General features: G+C 37.5%; 1 protein-coding gene across 1 annotated transcript in view; it reads right to left on the bottom strand.

Annotated features, from left to right (window-relative positions):
• The window catches only part of LOC136840806 (uncharacterized), a 43211-nt gene extending 38482 nt beyond the window's left edge, over positions 1 to 4729 (bottom strand). The window contains exon 1 of the mRNA XM_067107748.1: positions 4614 to 4729. The gene's annotated coding sequence lies outside the window, so the exon portion shown is untranslated. The remainder of the gene's footprint in view (positions 1 to 4613) is intronic.
• Between the last annotated feature and the right edge of the window lie 2771 nt (positions 4730 to 7500).

The following is a 7500-nucleotide window of genomic DNA, read 5'->3' as shown; positions in this document are numbered from 1 at the left end:
ACTTCGTATGGCATTTTAAAAGAGGAGAAACATGATGCTGCCAGTTGAGTTTGCAAAGTAAAGTCTGCAAAAGAAAGTAAGGGAAAGTCTGTTAGGAAAGTATGCCTGCGTCTGTAGGGAAAGTAAGGCATGGTCTGTAAGAAAAGTAAGGAACAGCCTGTAAGGAAAGTAAGACACAGTCTGAAAGGAAAATAAGACAGAGCTTGTAGGGAAAGTAAGTCAGTGTTTGAAGGGAAAGTAAGGCACAGTCTGAATGGAAAGTAAGGCACAGTCTGAACAGAAAGTAAGACACAGTCTGATGGAAAGTAAAGAAGAGCTTGAAGGGAAAGTAAGGCACAGCTTGAAGGGAAAGTAAGACACAGTCTGAAGGGAAAGTAAGTCAGTGTTTAAAAGGAAAGTAAGACAGTCTGAATGGAAAGTAAGACACAGTCTGAATGGAAAGTAAGGAAGAGCTTGAAGGGAAAGTCAGGCACGACTAGAAGGGAAAGTAAGACACAGTCTGAAGGGAAAGCACGACACAGCTTGTAGGGCAAGTAAGTCAGTGTTTAAAGGAAAAGTAAGGCACAGTCTGAAGGGAAAATAAGACACAGTCTGAATGAAGAGTAAGACAGTCTGAATGAAAAGTAAGGCACAGCTTAAAGGGAAAGTAAGACAAAGTCTGAATGGAAAGTAAGGCACAGTCCGAAGGGAAAGTAAGACACTGTCTGAAGGGAAAGCAAGGCACATCTTGAGGGAAAGTAAGTCAGTGTCTGACAGGAAAGTAACGCATAGTCTGAATGAAAAGTAAGACACGGTCTGAAGGGAAAGTAAGGCACAGTCTGAATGGAAACTAGGACACAGTCTGAATGGAAAGTAAGACACAGTCTGAATGGAAAGTAAGGCACAGCTTGTAGGAAAAGTAAGTCAGTGTCTGTTAGAGACAGAAGGAAAAGTAAGACATAGTCCGTGGGCTGGGAAAAGCAAAGCAAAGTCTGCAGGGGAATAAGGCAGTCTGTAAGAGAAAGTAAGACACAGCCTGAAGGGAAAGTAAAGCACAGCCTGTAAGGAAAGCGAGTCAGCGTATGGAAAGTAAGTCATAGTCTGATAGGAAAGTAAGGCACATTCCGTAGAGAAAGTAATGTACAGTCTGCAGGGAAACCAAAGCAAAGTCTGCAGAGAAAGTAAGGCGCAGTCTGAAGGGAAAGTAAATCAGCGTTTTGGGGAAAGTAAAGCACAGTCTGTACGGAAAGTAAATCAGCGTTGTGGGGAAAGTAAGGCACAGTCTCAAGGGAAAGTAAATCAGCGTTGTGGGGAAAGTAAGGCACGGTCCGTACGGAAAGTTAAGTCAGTCTGTAAGGGAAGTAATGCGCATTCTGCAGGGAAAGTAAGTCAGCGTCTGAAGGGAAAGTAAAGCAAACTCTGCAGGGAAAGTAAGTCAGCGTCTGAAGAGAAAGTAAAGCAAACTCTGCAGGGAAAGTAAGGCAGCGTCTGAAGCACAGTCTGTGGGGAAAATAAGGTGCAGTATGTAAGCAAAGTAAGACACAGTCTGAAGAGAAAGCAAGGCATAATCTGCAGGAAAATTAAGGCACAGTCTGCAGGGAAAGTAAAGCTCAGTCTGTAGGGAAAGTTGAGTCAGCATCTGCAGGGGAAAGTAAGCCAGAATCTGTAGGAAGAGCAAGACCCACTCTACGTCTGCAGAGGGTAAATCTTAATAATAAAATTCAGAGGGCAACTGCGAGGTCTTATAACTTCGTTAGCGAAGCGATCTGAAGCTGTAGAAGTTATATAAGGCGAGGGCTTCAGTCATTAAGGGACTGATGAAGTCCCGTTCGGTGAAGTAATCTTCTCGGGATATACATTTGAGAAAGTTCGATTGCGTGATAACCTATATACGCATGTTCGAGAGGGCGCACATGCATTCATGCATGCGCACACAGACACACACAATATATATATATATATATATATATATATATATATATATATATATATATATATATATATATATATATTATATATATATACATATACATAATACGCGTATGAGGAAACTAGGAAACAGACAAAGAGACAGGAAATATCAATAAAAATCTAAATCTAAATAGACTGACAGATAGACAGATCTCACATTCGTGGGTAGCAAGTAATCGTGACATGTGCAGAATCGTTACCGTATTTCAAAAAAATAAATAAATGAATAAATAATTCATGGAAATGATCAACATCATAACTGAAGTACGTTATTTCAGAAAAATTTCACAACTAGCTGATTAGAACTAGTTTCCTGTTGTTATAAAAAGATTAAATTACTTTGTAAATCGCTTACACATATACGCAGGGAAACTAACAGCACATGAAAATTACTATTTGACAACAGAAAAACGGAACAAACAGATAAATAAGTCAATAAATAAATGAATAAATAAATAAGCGACTGAATATTCTGTAGGCAAAATTTTCTCTTGCAAAACGAGTCGAGATCATGAGCATAAGAATCGGCCGTTCTGAGCACCACGCTAGTCAAAGTGCTATTTCCACAGCACATTATAGACAATTCCGATTGATCTTGACAGTCCCACTTCGGCTCCCTCTAAATAGCTGTCCAGCTTCTCTAACTTTGCCCTACTGCAGCTTTCAATAATAATAATAATAATAATAATAATAATAATAATAATAATAATAATAATAATAATAATAATAATAATAATAATAATAATAATAAATATAAACGCTGTTTTATACCTATGAAATGTTTATATTCTATTAACTTTTTTATTGGGCTTATTCGCACCGTGTTTGTTTTGTGTGTGTGGCTGTGTGAATGTGCAGGTCCGTGGCTTAAAATCCATGGGTAACTTTGAGCAAGCACGCTCGCACGCGTGCGTGTATAGGTGTGTGTGTGTGTGTGTGTGTGTACTTGTGTGTGTGTGTGTGTGTGTGTTTGTTTGAGTGTGCGTGTAGGTCCGTGGAGTTAAACTCATTGACAACAATATTGTAGGGTAATTTATCAACGAGTAGATTCAGGTTGCAATCCAGTATTTTTGTTCATCACTTTTCTCAATAGACAGACGGACAGATACGCGTATGTATGAATGCTTACATACACGTATACGGTGTCCACTTGTGTATGAAAGAAGACATCGTATGGCCGTGGAAAATGGCTCATGCGTACATAAAATAAATATGAATTTCGTTCATCTTCGTATTTGAAATTTTACTCTCGCATTTCTGCCACCTGAATAAATTACGCTGCACAGTTTAGGATGAAAGGATGATGGCAAATATATTAAATAACATTAACAGACAAAATATGGCCTGAGGTATGTGGTTACAACGACTAATAAAGGTCAGGGATGAAGAGAATGCATTACTGAAGCGAAATAGACAGTTTAATTATAAAGCCTTACGATGACTGAAACACCAGAATAAAAACACTAATTAAAACACTTCCATACGGTTGCTAACCATGTCAAATTCATACAGAAATTTTGTGTGATAAATATGTTGGTGTTAATGAAAATTGTTGGTACGTTCAAAATGACGCAACACACTCATTCCTAACATTCAGAGGGAGCGGAAATAATTCGTGAGGAAATGTTTGGCACATCGTACATCCTTACTGAACACGTACAGCTAAATTAAAGGTATTTTTCCGCGCAATTGCGCAAATTGCCTTACATCTGTTACCAAATTAGCCAGATATGAAAATATAAATGAATAAATAGATAGTTTAAAGGCGTCGGCATACGAGGGAATTTTTTGACAACTCTACACTGAACCCTGAATAAAATAGCCATTTTTTCTTTGAAGCACACAAGCTACTCAGTCCAAATTTTAATACAAAATGCTTTGAAAAGATTTCTTGAAAACGCTTCCGTGTAACAATATACAATAATAAGACTTTCATATGCCTTATTATATTGTTACACGGAGGCATTTCCTAAGAGCATTTAAAAGCATCTTGCAGTTAAATTTCATACGTGAACGGAAAAATGCTGTCATTACAGTCAGTCTAGTCTGGCCTTGTGCCAGCACGTGAGCTTGCCCTTGCAGCAAAATAAGGGCATCATGACACCTGTTGTGAAGCTGATACTCTGTCACTATACAACTATTATGAATCGAACTGTTTATTTTACGTCTTTCCTAAAAAAAAATAATGTCAGCATCCGCGTATTGTACAGGTGATTTTACCCAGGAGTTGGATATTTGCATGTATATAATAGTGAACAAACATACACAGCCCCACATAATGATGTATTAGGAAATTTTTCATACATATGTACACGGTGTATGGGTAAAAATACGCAAAACGAAGGCGTTCGCTTGAAACGAACACGAGAAAAGCTATAAAACTGAATGCAAGAACCCCACTTCGCCCTACTGTTGGCAAAGTAATCTCATTCGCAACAGAAGAAGACAAACAGAAAGCGTAGCAAGTCTCTTTTTACACCCCCGTTCGAGCAACAAGTTTTCCCCTTCTTTTGAGCAACTCTCTCTCTCTCTCTCTCTCTCTCTCTCTCTCTCTCTCACGGACTGTGTCTCTCTCTTTCTCTTTCCGTCTCTCTTTCCCTCTCTCTCTCTCTCTATCCATCTCTCTCTCTCTCTTTCTGTGTGTCTCGCTCTCGCTCGCTTACCTTGATGTGGTGTTGTTGCGCCTTGTATCGCGGAACGAGTGAGGACAGATGTGATCGCCATAGTCCTTTTATATAGTCACTCCTCCGTCTCTACGCATCACTCTCTCTCTCTCTCTCTCTCTCTCTCTCTCTCTCTCTCTCTCCTCTGTGCCTCCTTCCTCACCACTCCCCGCCGCCCAGAATTAACCTGGTTCACTTTCTTTCAAAGTATTTCTTTTCTCCAAAGATTGATAGTTTTCATTGTCAAAGCTTCTCTCTCTCTCTCTCTCACACACACACACGCACACACAGCCTGTCTAATGTTACACTTTAGTGGCCCACCTGTCTTGGGTGTAGCCTGGAAGGGTTTCGATTACAAACATGTTGTTAAACGACATAGAGATGATAGTAAATCCATAAAGTTTTCCCTCTCTCTCTCTCTCTCTCTCTCTCTCTCTCTCTCTCTCTCTCCTCTCTCTCTCTCTCTCTCTCTCTCTATGCTTTTTTTTATAATGACTTTGTACATACATGGTACGCGAGGAGAAAAAGGGAACATATAAACATTCATACGATTACATACATATACACATGCCTGGATGCGTTTATAATCAAATATAAATACATCTTTTTTAATATACATGTAAACGCAAGCGTGTGTTATGATTTACTGTTATTTGCCTTTATACACAAATACATACACACACACACACACACACACACACACACACACACATATATATATATATATATATATATATATATGTGTGTGTTTGAGCAGACATATTATAGGTACATATATATATATATATAAATATATATATATATATATATATATATATATATATATATATATATATATATATATATATATATATATATATATGTATGTATGTATATGTAAAGTGATTATCTCAGTGTGCGTGAGTGCATGTGTGTGTGCGTGTATGCTTTCTGCATTCCTTTACACTCTCCCTTGTATTATTATATAGTTATGTTATTATATTGATCAAACGTTCATCATTTTACCGACAGTTCGACTTCCAAAAAAGCTCCATTTTAATTGCGGAATGCAAACCTCTCCCATTACAGTCTTTTTTTTAATTTTTGACAACTTCGACGCTTTCGTACACGTCATGACCTTGCGTTCTGCTTTAATTAGACTCATTCTTGGAGTTTTTTTTTTTTTATAATGTTCCGCCTCTTACGTTATCTCTGTTATTTTAATTTTTTTTTTCTTGAATCAGGTTGCTTGGCTTCATGCATAATTAGTGAGCTTTAATAATACAAATCTTTATTTATTTTTTCTTCATGCGTTGTACGAAGCCGGGATCTTTTCGTGTTCTTTACAAGTAGAAAATGTTAATCCCGTGTAACTTTGGTGAAGTTTTAGATGGGAAACTTGGGAAACTTAGATCTTTTTTAATGTCAAAATGAAAGTAAAAAATTACGGTTTCAAACATAGGCTGTTAATTAATTTGCAGGTGGGAAATTCGAGAAGCTTGGACAATTTTGATGGGAACTCGAGAAACTTGGGCTATTTTGGTGGGAAACTTGAGAAACTTGAACTGTTTTGGTGGGAAACTTGAGAAACTTGGACTATTTTGGTAGGATACTTGAGAAACTTGGGCTATTTTGGTGGTAAACTTGAGAAACTTGAACTATTTTGTTGGGAAACTTGGGAAAATTGGGCTATTTTGTTTGGAAACTGGAGAAACTTCAACTATTTTGGTGGGAAACTTGAGAAACTGGGACTATTTTGGTGGGAAACTTGATAAACTTGGACTATTTTGGTGGGAAACTTGAGAAACTTGAACTATTTTGTTGGAAAACATAAGAAACTTGGACTATTTTGTTGGGAACCTCGAGAAACTTGAGCTATTTTGATGGGAAACTTGAGAAACTGGGACTATTTTGATGGGAAACTTGAGGAACTTGAACTATTTTGGTGGGAAACTCGAGAAACTTGAACTATTCTGTTGGGAAACTTGAGAAACTGGCACTATTTTGTTGGGAAACTTGATAAACTTGAACTATTTTGGTGGGAAACTCGAGAAACTTGAACTATTTTGTTGGGAAACTTGAGAAACTGGGACTATTTTTTGGGAACTAGAGAAACTTTGACTATTTTGGTGGGAAATTTGAGAAACTTGCACTATTTTGGTGGGAAATTTGAGAAACTTGAACTATTTTGTAGGGAAACTTGAGAAACTTGGACTATTTTGTTGGGAAACTTGAGAAACTTGGACTTTTAGTGGAAAACTTGTTTAAATTGAGAAACTTGGACTATTTTGGTGGGAAACTTGAGAAAATTTAACTATTTTGGTGAGAAACTCGAGAAACTTGAACTATTTTGGTGAGAAACTTGAGAAACTTGGACTATTTTGTTGGGAAACTCGAGAAACTTGAACTATTTTGGTGGGAAACTTGAGAAACTGAAACTATTTTGGTGGGAAACTTGAGAAAATTGGAAAATTTTGATGGAAATTTGAGAAACTGGGACTATTTTGGTGGGAAACTCGAGAAACTTGAACTATTTTGTTGGGAAACTAGAGAAACTGGGACTATTTTGTTGGGAAACTTGAGAAACTTGGACAATTTTGATGGGAACTTCAGAAACTTGGACTATTTTGGTGGGAAACTCGAGAAAATTGAGTTTTTTTGGTGGGAAACTTGAGAAACTGGGACTATTTCGGTGGGAAACTGGAGAATTTTGATGAGGACTTCAGAAACTTAGACTATTTTGGTGGGAAATTTGAAAAACTTGGACTATTTTTGGTGGAAACTTGAGAAAATTGAGAAACTTGGACTATTTTGGTGGGAAACTCGAGAAAATTGGACTGTTTTGGTGGGAAACTTGAGAAACTGTTGCTATTTTGGTGGGGAACTTGAGAAACTTGGACTATTTAGG

The sequence above is a fragment of the Macrobrachium rosenbergii genome, chromosome 1, assembly GCF_040412425.1.
Source record: "Macrobrachium rosenbergii isolate ZJJX-2024 chromosome 1, ASM4041242v1, whole genome shotgun sequence".
Taxonomy (NCBI): Eukaryota; Metazoa; Arthropoda; class Malacostraca; order Decapoda; family Palaemonidae; genus Macrobrachium; species Macrobrachium rosenbergii.
Note: the sequence above shows the minus strand (reverse complement) of the source record. Positions and strands in the feature narration are given on the sequence as shown.